The sequence below is a fragment of the Haplochromis burtoni genome, unplaced genomic scaffold (assembly GCF_018398535.1).
Source record: "Haplochromis burtoni strain Fernald_Lab_line unplaced genomic scaffold, NCSU_Asbu1 Contig_125, whole genome shotgun sequence".
NCBI classification, from domain to species: Eukaryota; Metazoa; Chordata; class Actinopteri; order Cichliformes; family Cichlidae; genus Haplochromis; species Haplochromis burtoni.
Window position 1 is genome coordinate 264,143 of NW_024582486.1, and position 15,244 is coordinate 279,386.

At 38.9% G+C, this 15,244-nt stretch overlaps 1 protein-coding gene across 2 annotated transcripts in view; it reads right to left on the minus strand.

Moving 5' to 3' along the window:
- The window catches only part of LOC102289709 (cadherin-22), a 167,990-nt gene extending 153,548 nt beyond the window's left edge, over nt 1-14,442 (minus strand). For both annotated transcript variants that reach the window (XM_005929747.3, XM_042223974.1), the window contains exon 1: nt 14,188-14,442. The gene's annotated coding sequence lies outside the window, so the exon portion shown is untranslated. The remainder of the gene's footprint in view (nt 1-14,187) is intronic.
- Nucleotides 14,443-15,244: the final 802 nt, after the last annotated feature.

Consider the following 15,244-nt stretch of genomic DNA (forward strand, 5'->3'; position numbering starts at 1 on the left):
ATCTATAGTGTTTCAATGTTTATTATGAATCATCCAATTAACAAGAGAGTACTCTACTAAAAAAATACTATTAAAATATTTTTGTTTCAATTCAAATAAGATTTCCATTTAAAAAAATTTAGCTTTTGAAAAAGTCTTTAAAAATCTTAACATAAAGTGCTTTTTTTTTAAAAGCAGATAATATTTTTATATTTATGACAGAAGTAAAATAAATACACTTCATGTTCTGTCATAAATATTACTGGGCACCAATTTCTAATTGCAGCTAATGGGTTAACTAAGAAACTAAAGAGAGTTATATTTAGGCTTAACAATTTCATAATGATGGTATTGAAATTTGATTTAGGAATTATTTCGTGAATAGGTTAATTATGTTTTACATCAAATGCAGTTACCTGTTATGTCATTTTGAGGTGTCTAAGCTGAAAAGAACTGGAAATCCTGCTACGGTTAAAATGAAGATAAAAATATGGACCACGTTCTTGCACTAGGCCTTAAATTGGACAAAACCCTAATATGTCATCACTATGACTCAACATGGCACCTCAGTGTTCATTAAGCAGACAAATGATAGTCTGGGCATTGCAGAGGTGAGGATCTTGAAAATGTTGCAGGTTGTTGCAAGAGATAAAAAGGACTAAGAGAAAGAAACAGCAATATTTTCCATCCATCCATCCATGTTTTTTCTAAGGAGGCTTTGCCTTTCTAGATTTATGGTCTTGGAGCATTCCCGAGAAAGCCTCAGGTTAGAAGATGAAGAACATTTATGGATAAAGAAAATTAACAGATGCCTTTACCTGGATATCTTTGAACTGTGAGAAGACAGTGGAGCATGTACTCACATATGCACACATAGGTTTCTTAATATCTCAATTCTCCACATTAAAAACTAGGCAGGTTGACACACTCAAATTCTTGTAACACTCATGTCATAACTGCAGAAATCATTTTAATTAAAAATTCTAGTAGAGTGTAAACAGTTGGAAAAGAACCTCAAAAGAATTATGAAACATGCCAGTGATAAGACTGAGTAATAGTGTACAAATATTCATGATAATATGCATGCATTATACTAGACAAAAATAGAGACAGACAAATATGGAACAAGAAGAGAAATGTTTTGTGTGATGTTGTGGGCGGAATTTCTAAATATATGAAGTGAGCATTTCACCTCATTGGTCTTAAACAAGGAAGTCAAAACTGAGACTTTTCCATATATCTAATCTTCAGTTACCTGAACAGAACATTTAACAGGAGTTTGTTAACATTTCAGTCTAATAGTGTTTTACTTTACTTTTCTAACATCAATGTAGATTTCACAGAAGAGAATTGGAGCACATAAAACTACTGAATAAGTGAAATTTTATTCATATTTCGTTTCTTTTTGTCCAGTTGCAAGGGAGCCTTGAGAATTTTGTCAACGTTTCATGACTTCCTAACAATGCTGCTTTCTTATACCCACTTGGTTACATATTTCTGGGTTATTATTAAATTTTGTTACATTACAAGGTGCTGCAGGGATTATGCCTTTCCTATTGAAAGGAAAGAATGAGTTAAACTCAGGCACTATTAGCTATTTGTCTGGCATGTTGAGCTGAAGGCTTTGCTGTCCAGCACAGACAGCTCAATTGATGAATTCCTTTTTTCTTTTTTTTTGCCGTTTGGTTCTTTTGCCATCAGAATTATTGTCTAAAGGCGAAGAAAGATGCCCAACGGATTTACTTTACCAAATGGACCATCCCAGCCTTGCCGTATTGGACTATTTGATTCACCTTTTATTGTTTATTTTATTTTCACTTGCTAAATACAGGACAGACTTGACTGGGGAAAAGAAAGGGGAGAAAGAAAGAGGGAAAGAAAAACAGCGGGGAAGAGGGACGGGGATAAAGGGCAAAAAACAAAAAACCAACAAAATAAGCAGACAAAAAATACATATATCAATCACCTGGATCACCTGTTGAGAAAGAAAAAAGAGAAAACAAGCAGAAGAAAAAAAAAGAGCAACATAATAAACAACATCACGATGATCTATGGGAATATCACAGTAAATGCTAAACATTATTGTGCAGCACGTAAGATCGACAGCAGCACAGTGTGCTTTGAGGTAGGAGCCAAAAAGGGTGTAGTTTGTGTGTGTGAGCACCCGTGTGTACACCTGTGAGCATGAACCGCTTGTTTTTAAAAGGTTCCTTCATGTAATGATCTGCTAGAGGGTGTGGGGGGCCACAGCCCCGTCCTCCAGGGCATGAAGCAGGTATGGAGGAGATCAAAACTCCAGACATCCAGAGGCCCCCAGAACACAAGAGACCAAGGAAGACCAACAGAGGGGCAGCCGCGCCACTGTCCCAGAAAGAGCTGAGGAGAGTCCCAGATGAGGGCTCACTCAGCAGCCGCGGAGCAGAAGCCAGGGGGGTTGCAGTGACGTGCCCGTGAGCTCCGCCGGCAGCCAGCTGTGCCAGAGTGACCGAGCCCCAGGCCGAGAGGCCAGGGACCCCACCCCCGAAGTGGCCCGAGCGAGCCCCAGGCTCCAGGCCCCGACAAGCAGCCACCAAGGAGTGAGCCGGTGTGTACCTGGACGACACAAAGAACCACCAAGCACCGATGTCTGAGGGCGTCTGCCACTGGCAGGGGAAGTGGTGGGGGGAGATAGGCCTCCATACCTTGGAGGGCCTGAGATGTCCCTAGAGAGGTGGCGTCTGATACCCGATCTGACATATAGACACAGACATCCATTCCCACCCTCATGCTCTCATATGCAATTACTCAACACTCACCCAATGTGGAGACAGACATAAAGATACACTGTACATACAATCACACTCCCCAGGTCTAGGTACCCTTGCCCCTGGAGGGGGAAACTACACCCAGACCCAGGTGGTGTTACCCTATTCCCTGGGGTGGAGAGAAGCAGACTGCCCCGACTCGGCAGCAGCAGGGAGGCCCCACATTCCAGACCCCAATCGGATGGCCAACTCCTCCCAGCCCCCCCGCTCCAACAGGCTGCAGAGAACGGCGGTATGTGAAGACTCCAAACCTCCCTCCGCCCGCTCATATGTAGTGTTGATGCATGTGTGTTCTAAGGTGCATTTAAAACCCAGGAGGGCATGGAGCTACCTGCCAGAGAGCAGCAGGTAAGAGCATTGCCCCTCCTGATAGCCCCCAATGTCTACATGTATTTAAAATTGAGAGGTGGGCAACGACGCCAGGGGAGAATTCCTGATCAAAATCTGCTATGCAGGGTGATTACTCAAGCAGATTGACCTCGATAATGTTGGTACCGTCACAAAGCTCAAGAAGAGTGTACCGATGGCCATGGAGACATTCTTCCAAGTAATTCTCTCTGAATTGTATTTCTTTGAACCTACATTAAAAACTGCAGAAACTGGTTGGCCACTGCATGCTAAAGTTTTCAATAACAAGAAAAGGGAAGAAACTATTGAACTTTTCAGCACGAAGGCTGTATGATAACTCTACACATATTTGTGTGCATGCAGGTGTGTGAGTGTATGTATTTGTATGTATTCTTTTTCTTTTGTATGTGTGTAAACAGTGTAAACTAGGGCTGCTCGATTATGGCAAAAATGATAATCACGATTATTTTCACTGAAATTGAGATCTTGATTATTTGACGATATTTATTTAACCCTTTAAGACCTACCATAGAACCAAGTACGCCAGAGCTTATATTATTTTTTTACATGCTGTAGTGCCATTTGTGGGAGCATTTCAAGTTGCTATACATCAATACAACTGTTATAGCCCATATTTTAATAATATGTATGTATTAAGTAGTAACTACATTAATTGTAAAAAAAAGTGCAATAAACTACAAAAAAATTGAAAATCGTTTTTGGTTTTTTTTACATATATTTCTACTTAGAGAAATTTAAGAGGTTTATCCCTCAAAACTTTAAATACAAAAAAGTTGCAAAAAATAGTTTACAACAACAGGAAATTTATTTTGAGTGTCTTCATAGTTTTTTTTTTGGAGATACAGCAATTTTTATATACTACAGGAAAAACGAAAAAACAATCCTATGATGCAAATTTGCAAAGAAAACAGCATGTGCATCAAAACAAACTATTTCCAGCAGCGCAATTCGAGTTCTAAGCATCCCAGAAACTATTCAGAAAAGTCAAACATTACCAGTATAGGCTTTTAAGGCCTACAAGTAAAAAACTACATTTTCTGCGAAAATGACATCACTTCCGGTTTCGGGCAGGAAATAGCGGACATGCGATAGTTCGTGCTGACCTCAATGTGGGAAGTGTTAGGAACAGCTGATCAGATCGGCAAAGCGTGTTTCTGGAATATTATGTTTTTGTTCCTGCAAGTGCTTTTTATGCAATATTTGCAAAGCTTAACCGTGACCTAGGACAAGCTGATGGCATAAGATGTAAGTACAACTCCTCCGGTTTCATATGCAAAAAAATTATTGCGCTAGCTTACGCGGTTCCGGTTCTACAGGGATTTAAGGGGTTAACAATAACAATGTATTGAATAATGACTTTAAAAAATAATATAAAATAGTGTGCAAATACTGATAACAGTGCAAATGTTTGCAATATAATAAATAAATGAAAAATGTAAACATCTGTGTTTAGTGAACTTTGCAGTGTTGCTCTGTGGTGCAGCTATTACACCGTAGCAAAGTTTACACACTGTGTCTACTTGATCCACGTCTGACTCCGCGAACCCATAATGTTTCCACACCACTGAAGTTTTTTTTTACCTCTCTTTTCAACCAACAGCAGTCACTCTCCTCTCCAAATAACTTCTGCTTAGCTTTCCGAGCTTCCCTCGGGTCCTCTTAATTGTTGTGACGCGTGTTCGAAATGCAGAGAGGTGCGCTCGATTTGCCGCACGGAGCAGCGGGACAGTAAAGCACGAGGGAGGGGCTAATAATCGGCTCAGTCATTTTTAATGATCCTTGAAAGACCAGATCGTAATCGTGATTAAAATTCGATTAATTGAGCAGCCCTAGCTTATACCATTAGTAATAATGTAGAACAATCCACATGAATATGTTATCAATGCATAATTCAGCAAACACATGAAAACTTAAAAATGTGTGTTCTTTTTGTGTTTGTTTGTAAGTACTTTTATGTGGCAGTAAGATGAAAAGTATTGTTATGTGATCAACTCTATACAGTCATACCTGGATATTTCATAACCCCTTTACTACAGAGAAAAACATCATTGCATCATCAAATTTGTCATTTTGATCATGTGATATTTTTTAAAGGGAACATTTTATCAAGCCTGAAATTCATTCCAACAGCTCAGTATCACTTTAACTGCAATTATTTAAGGATGTCTTTTCCATTATACCTCTATGAAGTGCCAACAGTGTCACACTGGAAAACAACTTAGTTCCACTCCCAAGGAGTCCCTAAAAGGGCTGTATTAAGAGTTATTACTTTGCCCGGAGGAAGTGATATCCATGCTGGCTGCAAACACATTTCTTAAAGCTGCCACTTACCACACACCTGGTATTCTTTGTCAGTCCAGATACAGAGTAACCTTTATTGATTATAATAGTGCACAATTTATTGGTTTTTTTATTCTGCATTCTGAGCTCTTTCCCTGTTTGCAAAGCTTATAGAGATTCTGTAGTTTTGTTTGGTCTTTCATGTGACAAATACCTATATGACAATGGAGCCTAGATACATAAATCCAGAAATATTAAAAACACTAGTTGTTTCCATAAACATTACTATTATTTTCATTATTAATGCATATTTGGGCTTTATTAAATTGCTAATCAAAGAATAAATGAAAAGAAATAAAATAATCATCACTAATCTGATAGAACTATTTATTATGTAGTAGGATTATTTGTTTAGACATATCTTCTTTGTCCAAGCACCCAAAACTGTGTCACTTTCAGTTTTCATGATAAAAAAAATCTTTAAAATGAAATTACCACGGAACTTAACTGCTCTATCATATTTCCAGTTATTAATATTGGATTTTCTCCCATACTATGATTGTGATGTTTTGCATATACATTTATTATTACTATATGTTTTCCACTATGTCAATTAGTAAGGAAGACCGGATAGTGCCATTTGGCAATCACTGGTCGCTGGGGAAAAATGAATATTCCCCAACTGGTTGTTATTGGTTTCTGGAGGTTGCTGTGAAATCATTTGCTGAAATCCCAGTCACACAGGAGTAGAGACCAGTCAGCAAACACCTGGTAACAACCTGAAACAAAAGTGCATCCCCAACCAGTTGGCAAATATTTATGAGAGGTATGACTGTCACTAGGTGGAATGGACCACAAAGAGTTATATACTTTTGCAATGAAAACCTTATGATTGCTTTAGCTGCTAGCAGGTTCCCCCAGTTTGTAGTTTGCATGGAAGCCACCAGCTTGTCAACTACAGGCTAAGTAGTAATGAAACTGTGAAGAATTCAATGCAAAGCAGAGACAGAGACCATTCACCTTCAAATTAAAGTTTTGTCTTTTGAAATGTCCTGTCTTCCCAAAGGGACAACTTTTATTTTGAATGCAAATAGTCTCTTTTTTCAGTTTGCAGCACACTTTTTCAAGTTTCCCTACAACTCAGTGGTTAGGGAGCGTTTGCAGACAAGTCAGCGTTGTCCGTGCAAACCAAGCGGGATTTGGTGCAGCACACACGTTGTGACTTCACTTAGTGACAGCTAGCAACCTCCAAAAAACCTTTTTTTCCAACTGGAGATTGCCAAGGAGTTCACCAACTAATCTTTAGACCTGTTTAAAAAAATGATGCAACAAAAGTTGCATCTCTGCTGCCAGGTCACACTTGAAAAAAGATTTTTTTTTTAATCTCAATTGAAAGTTTACCGGGATAAATAATTACATTTATAAAAACAAAGAAACGAAAATATTAGGGTTGTGCATTTAGCTCTATGTGATAACAAACAACAGTGTGCCAGGACCATTCATCAGTCACAAGTTTGCAGTCCTGCCAGAAAGAAATGAGAATGAGAACAAAGTAAGAGTGTGAGAAAGGCAAAGACAAAGAGAACTACCCAAAGCCTGTATTAGCCACTCACTGAAGCCAACTGTCTGTTGCTAGGCTGCATTACCAGACAGTAAATGAAAAGCTTTGGAGGGTAATTTCGACAAATATACAAATTCAGCATTGATGTTTGCTCATTCATCCATTGTCTTATCCGCTTATTCCTACTCAGGGTCAGAAGGTGCTGGAGTCTGTCCCAGCATAGACAGCACAGAAGGCAGGAAAATACCCTTGACAGGCTGCCAGTTCACAAATGAACTGACATGGACACACACTCATTTGTACTCACAATCACATCTAGGGACAATCTGTAGTCTCATATTAAACTAACATCCATACATTTGAACTATGACAGGTAAAAGTAGCAAATGGATAAAACTCCTTCTTGTTCCCAGGCAGCAAGCTAATGACTGAATAAGAGTCATTCAAACATTCACACAAAGAAACACTGAATTCTGGCTATTAGTCATAACATAACATTAATAAACTGATTCTTAGTCACAAAGGGGAACAAACTGATACACATCTTTGCCACTTTAGTTTCTAAAAATTGTTCTGCTTTTAACTTATTCAGCCAAGTCGACCAATTATCGTATGTGTATCTTAATAATGATGCATTACATGGTCTATTTTGGAAGTCATGTAAGTAAGAGGTCCTTCCTGTTAATGGCTGTACTCGACTCAATCTGTAAGCCTTTAAAAGTGACAGCTTATCATAGATCTAATTTCAGGGACACTAATCAATGAGCATCTACAGTCCTCAAAAAATGTCACTTTATACTGAGAGTAGATAATTGGAACTACGGACAAAAAGTACACAAAAAAGCACAGATTTCCCTGTTAAACGGAATCAAATTTGTGTTTACTGGCATTAGTTTTACATGCTGAACAGAGCATAAAATAAGCTATGATTGAGAGATAACTGTTTACTTATTAAAATGACCCCAGTGCTCTTCTCACACTGGGTTATGAGAAGAGCAAACAAACCAATATGATAATAACTTGCTCCTCTTCGCATCACCTCTAATCCTTTGTTCATTTTAATCTCTAACATATGAAAAAAATACCCTTATATATGTGCGCGCTCGCGTGTGGATGTTTGCATGTGATTCACTGAAGTTATGTATCTCGAAAGATATCAAGCATTTCAGCCACAAAATGCGGATGACTTTCCCTACCTTGGCAGCCTTCATCCTTCCAAAGTCGACACTGATTCAGAAATACACCACTGTAAGCTCTGCCAATGGGGTTATGCCAGACTCAGAGGAAGAGTCTCTGTGAACCGTGACATCCAGGTGAAGAACTGCCTGTTTACAAAGCAGTTGTTCTTCCTACTCCAGTGCAAGAGGCACAAACACAGGCCAGGCAGACCAGCTATGAACACAGATTGAGTAAGTCTGGATCCCATCACCAGAGATGAAATCCTGGCTCTAGGAAATCATACACATTTAGGTAGAAAAAACAGAGGAACAAACAAAAGCACAGTGGAAGAACTGACTGTGTGAAACGTTTCTTCAACTATCACAAGTGTACTGTGTGTCAAGTGCAATATGCACATTATTGCATTGAGCGTAACCTATCACTATGGATATTTTCAAAAGGGGTGACTGTAGCTCAGACGATAGAGCAGGTCATTTGTTAACTGGAAAGTTGGTGGTTCAATCCCTGTCTGTTCCAGTCTGCGTGCCAAAATATCCTTAGGCAAGATGCTGAACTTCAAATTGCTCTCTGATTTGTCCATTGGAACGAATTTTAGATAAAAAGGTATGAATGAGGCATGTTGTATTGAGTGCTCAATTACAACAGAGAAGCGCTATATAAGAATCTGCCCATTTGCCAGCAGTAGTGCATAGAAGCTGTTTTTTTCTGAAGCACACATAAAGCAAATTTTACAAAACTCCAAACATATATAACATAATCTACTGTATTCTTCCACCACTAGTAGTAGTAGTAGCAATAGTACCAATAGTAAAAAACATAAAGAAAAAGGTTATCTATGAAAATTGCCTTTGTATTTCCAAATGTTTTTAGACTTTACCTATATCAATTTTATCAGATACTGAATATTGTTGGTATCCATTTGCTCCTCTTCTTACTACTCTCTCTTTTTTAAGTAAATTTTGGGATTACAGTATTGTGAGTGTTGTATTTCTTGTACTTGTTGGCACAATGATGCAGTGGTTTGTACTATCACCGAGCTCAAACTTGCCAGCCAGCCAAGGCCATTCTGTGTGGCATTTGCATGCTCTCCCTGTGCCTGTGTGGGTTGTCTCTGGGTACTCTGGCTCTGTCCCACAGTTCAAAGATAAGCTTGTTAGGTCAACTGGTGATTCTAAATTGGCTGTGAGCATGAATACTTGCCCTGCGGTAGACTGGTGACTTGTCCAGGATATAACCTGCTTCATCCAAAACTTATCAGTGAAGAGCATTGCTTGTATAATTCTTGTATATAATTCTTATATATATATATTTTCTTGCATCATGTCACCAATTTTCAAAGTAAATATACTTGACATGGAATTCTCACCAACCATCCAAACTGCACGTGCAAAGAAAACAAACCTTTGTTGGTGATGACGGCTTTAAGATGCCCCCTGTATGGAGAAACTAGTCACATGCATTGCTCAGGTGTGATTTTTACCCTTACTTATTGTACTTACAAAGATATATAGATAATTACATAGATAGATAGAATTATATAGATATAGATATAGATATAGATACACACACAGAGAGAGATAAACATTTAAGTTAAAACATTATAAAAATTTATAGCAATGCATTTTAACTTATTTTCCAATATAAAGCAATAAAAGCATCCATCTGATACAACAGATGAACATAAAAACTGCTCGGCATTTGTTTGTGTTTACATGCTTATGTTTGGTCTGTCTAACTGTGCAAAACTAGCAGAATTTATCAGTAACAATAGGGGCATGACTTCCACGTGCATGTTTATACTGTTTTTGGAGCACAAAATTAGCATCTGTCTAAATAAAAACAGATGATCAAATAATAATTAAAACTTAGAATTAGACAATCACGGCAAGGAAAATAAACATTATTTGCAAATGAGTTAGACTGGAATACTAAATCATTCTTATGGCTGTTAGCTAAACATGAGGCATTTAGCTTTTTGATAGAAAAAGCAGTTATTTTAGCCACACAACAACATATCATTTTCACATGTTTACAGTTTAAAAAATGGGGACATAACTTATTACTAACTAGTAATGATTTTGAGTCCCTTTTGTTTTTGCTAATCCTGGCTTGCTGCGTTCCGATGCGTTCTTTACGCTAATCCAAACTATGCTAAGCTAAGTATATAGCACAAGTATATAGCATAAGTATATGGCACAGTCACTGTAGATTTATATTTAGAGTATATAGATATGGAAGCAGTATCAATATTCTCATCCAACTCTTATACAAGAGTTACTTGTTATACAAAAACAAGCTTATACAGAAATTTTATACTTTTTCTTTTAACTTGAAGGACACAAAATAAGGCATGATGATGACAACATAAACTGCACTGTTGAATCATTGTTGACTAGCTTGCTGCAAAACAGCCTCAACAGTGACCAAATAAAAAGGTATGAGTGACTTGTTTCATCACAAGTAAAAGCAGCTGAGTTTCCTGAGTAAAAGCCACAGTATTCGAAAATTGCTGGATCAAAGTATTGCCTGTAACGCTCTTCTTGAAATCAGTTGCAAACAGCGCTGGAAAATCAACCATGGAGCCGGTCCATGGCCTTAAGCTCTCTGTCTCCTTCTACCTAGTGATTCCATCACAGAGCTCAAGCAGTAATACGGTTGATGCAGTCCCTGCCCGGAGGGGGTAATGAAGTGACTAAGGGCTGACCGTTCCTGACCGCCAACAAGACAGCAGGTGTGAGCAGTGAGGAGTGTGAATATGTGTGTTATAGTGTATATGGGTGTGTTTATGTATGAATCTGTGTGTATTAGAGGGTATTAGAGAGAGAGAGAGAGAGACAGAGATTGTGTATATGTTTTTTCACTATGAACTAGGTTCCTAATCATAAGTATGAATCAATTAGTTGGTCTAATCGGTACTTTTTCTGTCAGGCATGAAGAGAAAAGAAAAAACAACAAACTCACGTTTACGCTCGTCTATATCATCTTTACTGCCACATCACTGCCATCTATCAGCCTCTTTTGCTCCCCTTTTCTCTTTCTAGTTCCAGCACTCTTTCATTTTCCTCCCTCTCTTCTCGTATCTATCCAAGCCATCTCTCCTTTAACACTACATTTATGCGCAGGCTTGGTAAACGGTAATCAATGTCTCACAATGGTGGACTGCTTCATCGAAACGATTTTTCAGGGGAGCTGTGTGTTTGTTCACGTGTGTGTTTGTGTATGTGACAAAGGGTGAGATAAAAAGCAAGACATAGACTGAAGAAAGGAGAGACAGAGAAACTGAGCCATTGCTTGATGCACACACATCAGGCTTTTTATATAAGTAAGCTTATATTTTGTGCATCTATGCCTGTTTGTGTTAAAAACACGTGTGAAAATTTCACACTGGATTTGGCACTGACTCCAGAAGCTCACTGTAATGCTTTCACTTTTGGTACATAAATCACAATCAGCCTATCCTGCCATCTGGGTTACTGCTACATGGCCCTTGTAATGTACATGCTGGTTAGACCACCAGCTGAATAGTTAGACTACGAAAGCAGATATGTGTCTCTAATGGACAGTAGAATAGCAAATAAATTCCTTGAAGAAAATGTTTGGTATTCTGCGTGTGTGTGTGTGTGTGGGTGGGAGGAAGGTGGGGGGGTGTACGTATTCCTGTATATCAGATCCTCTTAAAATTGTTTAAACAACCTTATACAAAATAAAATCACAAAGCCCACAGTCACTGCATGCATAAGATAGGTTCAGTTGATAAAGCAATTTCACAATTACAAATAAATAATTAAAGCACACAAACACACACACAACCTCCAGATGCTGCAGCAAGTGGAAAATTTATTCCAACATGGCAGAAAACTAGTAAGCCCCCTGATTAATGTTTAAAGTAATGACTGAATAGTTAACTGTTTAATAAATCTCCCTGAACTTGCGCTGATCTCTACTCCAACCGACTGCCATCCTATAATGTAACTTCTGAAATCAATTTTTCAAACACAGGGTCAATAAAGGTCGCAGCCCTCACCTAGAGGTCCTGTCTCTTTGACAGATTCCTGTACAGATCAGCATCTAATTGGAAAATTAAAGTAATCGATTGGCTATTGTAACGACAGGCATTTCTCTCACTTTCTCAAACACCAATTAGGTGTGGATAAATGGTAAACTGAGGCCTGTCTGAAGTCTCACAAATACACACACTCCCCATGTATATGAACGGACGTACGTATACGTGAAGGCACATTTCCAAACACACTGATATATACAGTCAAGAATGTAGACACCCTTAAGGAGTAAACTTAACCAATCTAACCTTAGCCAAGGTCACAGAGTAATATCCTAGCTTAAAGTGTACTGTAACCCCACGGTCACAAATCATATTCAGCAATATGAAGCACACACACACACACACACACACACACACACACACACACGAGTCCTCCAGTTGGGAACAGGTTGTATTTCATCCAGATACCAAGATGAAGGGTCTGCCTTCCTACAAAACAAATATTAAGCTGGCATGGAAGAAATCTGATCAATCTTGTAGTTGTGAAGTACTTACAGTATAATGCGTCCAAAATTGTGGGAAGCAGCAAACACTAGATTGAGCTAACATTTGCCTGTCTCTTCAGGGACTGTTTCATGAGAATAACAAATGTCAAATAATATTTAAGCAAATCTAAATGCCATGTGGACAAATATTTTGGAAGGCTGAGCAAAATAAATCAATTTAAAAGAAGGCAACAAAGCACAGCGAAAGGTTGAGAGGGAGAGGAGCAGAATTCTCAGTCAGTAACTGCTGAGATGTGCATGTTGCAGGAAATTTGGATCTTGTCCAGCAGAATGTGTTAAACAAACGAGATAGAAATTGCGGCTGATGCTAATTTGATTTGTGAATATCTATTAGATCCACATGAAGACTGAAAATTATTAAAATATCAAATATAAATGAGTAAACCCAAAGTAATTGGTAGTAATAGGAAAAAAGAAAATGAAAGGAAGGATACAAAAAAGGGACAATGTTACATTTGCAAGAATGAGACTTTTGGTTAATGAGACTAAAATATTTTAGTCTACATAACTATCAGTGAATGTTCATCCCAACATTACTAAGATAAGAGTTGTGGTTTGTTTGTTTGTTTATTTTGTTAGTTAGTTAGATGTTAGAATGCTTTTAAGTCAGCATCCATTCAACAGCATGGCTTTAGTGCACAGTGGCACGCATCCAACTTCCCCAGATGCATCCTGTTGGCGCATCAAGTGGCTGCAGTCCTCGGAAACCCATCTCAGTGTGCAGGAGGTGCGTGCAGTCGTTTTGCCCCCCTCCCCACCTCTAGGTTATTTCATTTTGTTAGGCTTTGTGTTGTTGCTTCAAGGCTGATGTGCATATACACAGTTAGACTGTCTATTCCTATGACTACTACAGTCAGTTGCGGTTTGTACCATTAAAAATAGAATTTTCCACAACCATTCACCACGGAATCTATGCACACAGTATAGTCCACTACCTCTCCCCAATTTCACCGTGAAGATGTTGCTACAAATCCATGCGACGAAATTGTGAAGGTGCAGTTTTGTCCCAGAGTGAGTGACCAATTTCGGGCACAGTTTTCGGATCTACCGTAACCTTGCAATCGTTAAGAGTAGTCTGATTACTATTTAAAACACTGCATGTGATCGAAATCGCGACTGTGTCCTGCGCAGCGCTTATTACCAAGTGCTTGACAAATGTTAAATGTGTGATAAGTGTCAACAAGTTAGCTGGCGATGTTCAACCTTCAATTAAATACATTTATTATTAAAAAATGCAAAAGCTCTAATTTCCTCTATCAATACATGTGCACGCACACAAACACAGTATTATAAGAACAAAAATCCACAGTACATTTCTGCAGTTCCCTCGTATTTGCTCCTACAGTTAAAAGGCAAAGGGCATTTTCAAAATCCAACAGAAATGTATGTTACAAGAGCGTGCCAGCGCACGGTGAACTTTCTCATTAAATTAAAACAAAGTCCTACCTTTGTTATCGCGTGGCGAGAACAAATGCCTTTGCCTTGACAAGTTGCAGAGGGACACGGTAACGGTTATTCAGCTTGGCGCTTCCCCTGCAATCAAAGGTAAACGATTCCTTGTCAGATGAAAATCAGAGGGACAGACGCTCCGCTCGCCCTGTCTGCCACCGCGCTGCGCGTCTGGAGTCTCTGTTCCGATGAGCGTAGAGAGAGCAAAGGCAAAGCCGCTCTCGGAACGGCGCGGTATGGAAAGCCCCTGGTGGTGATGAAGGGAACCTACCAATGAAGCGGACGAGAGAAACGGAAAGAGAGAGAGAGACAGGAGATGAGAGAAAGAATTGGGGACCGATGGGGGTCACTGGAAGATAAAGTAAACAAGGCGTGCTCGTTTGACCTCTATATTCATGTAAACATATTGAATGTCATAAAGACGGATACTGTCTGGCCAAAAAAGAACACCACAAAATGGTATGAGCACTGCACATTGTGCATCATTACTACCATTACAATTCCAGTCCACAGACAGAAGACAGTTGCAGGGGTTTGCTTGTAAGTTCCAGCAATGAGTGCTGAAGCAAAAACTAAAGTCGTGACTTTCAAACTAAAGGCTTTTGCTGTATGGGAAAAGTTTTTGCAGCCTGCTGTGTGGTTTATTATCAAAATTTGCCATTTTGTTCTGCATTCCTCAAGCCCATAATGCACCTTTATTCCTTGGTGGGAAGTTTAGAATAGAGCAGATTGTGATTTTGTGTGTGGGACAAATGGAAACATCATAGTTTTCAGCTTCAGTAGTCCTAGAGAAACACAGTACTATTTTTATGACCAGCAGGAGTGGTAGAAAACAACAACAAAAGGAAATGAAGAATTGCTTGAGAACAATGGACTGTGTTACATTATCTGGAGGTGGTATTCAGATAAATTTTCTTTGGGTATTTGAGAAGGTGAAAATGTCAAGTATGCCCGCTCCCTTGAAGTGGTTCACCTGTTAATCAGAGTGTGTGTGCCAGTGAAATATGCAGTGAGGGACAAGAATGAGACACAGGGAGAGCGCATGAGAAAAAAA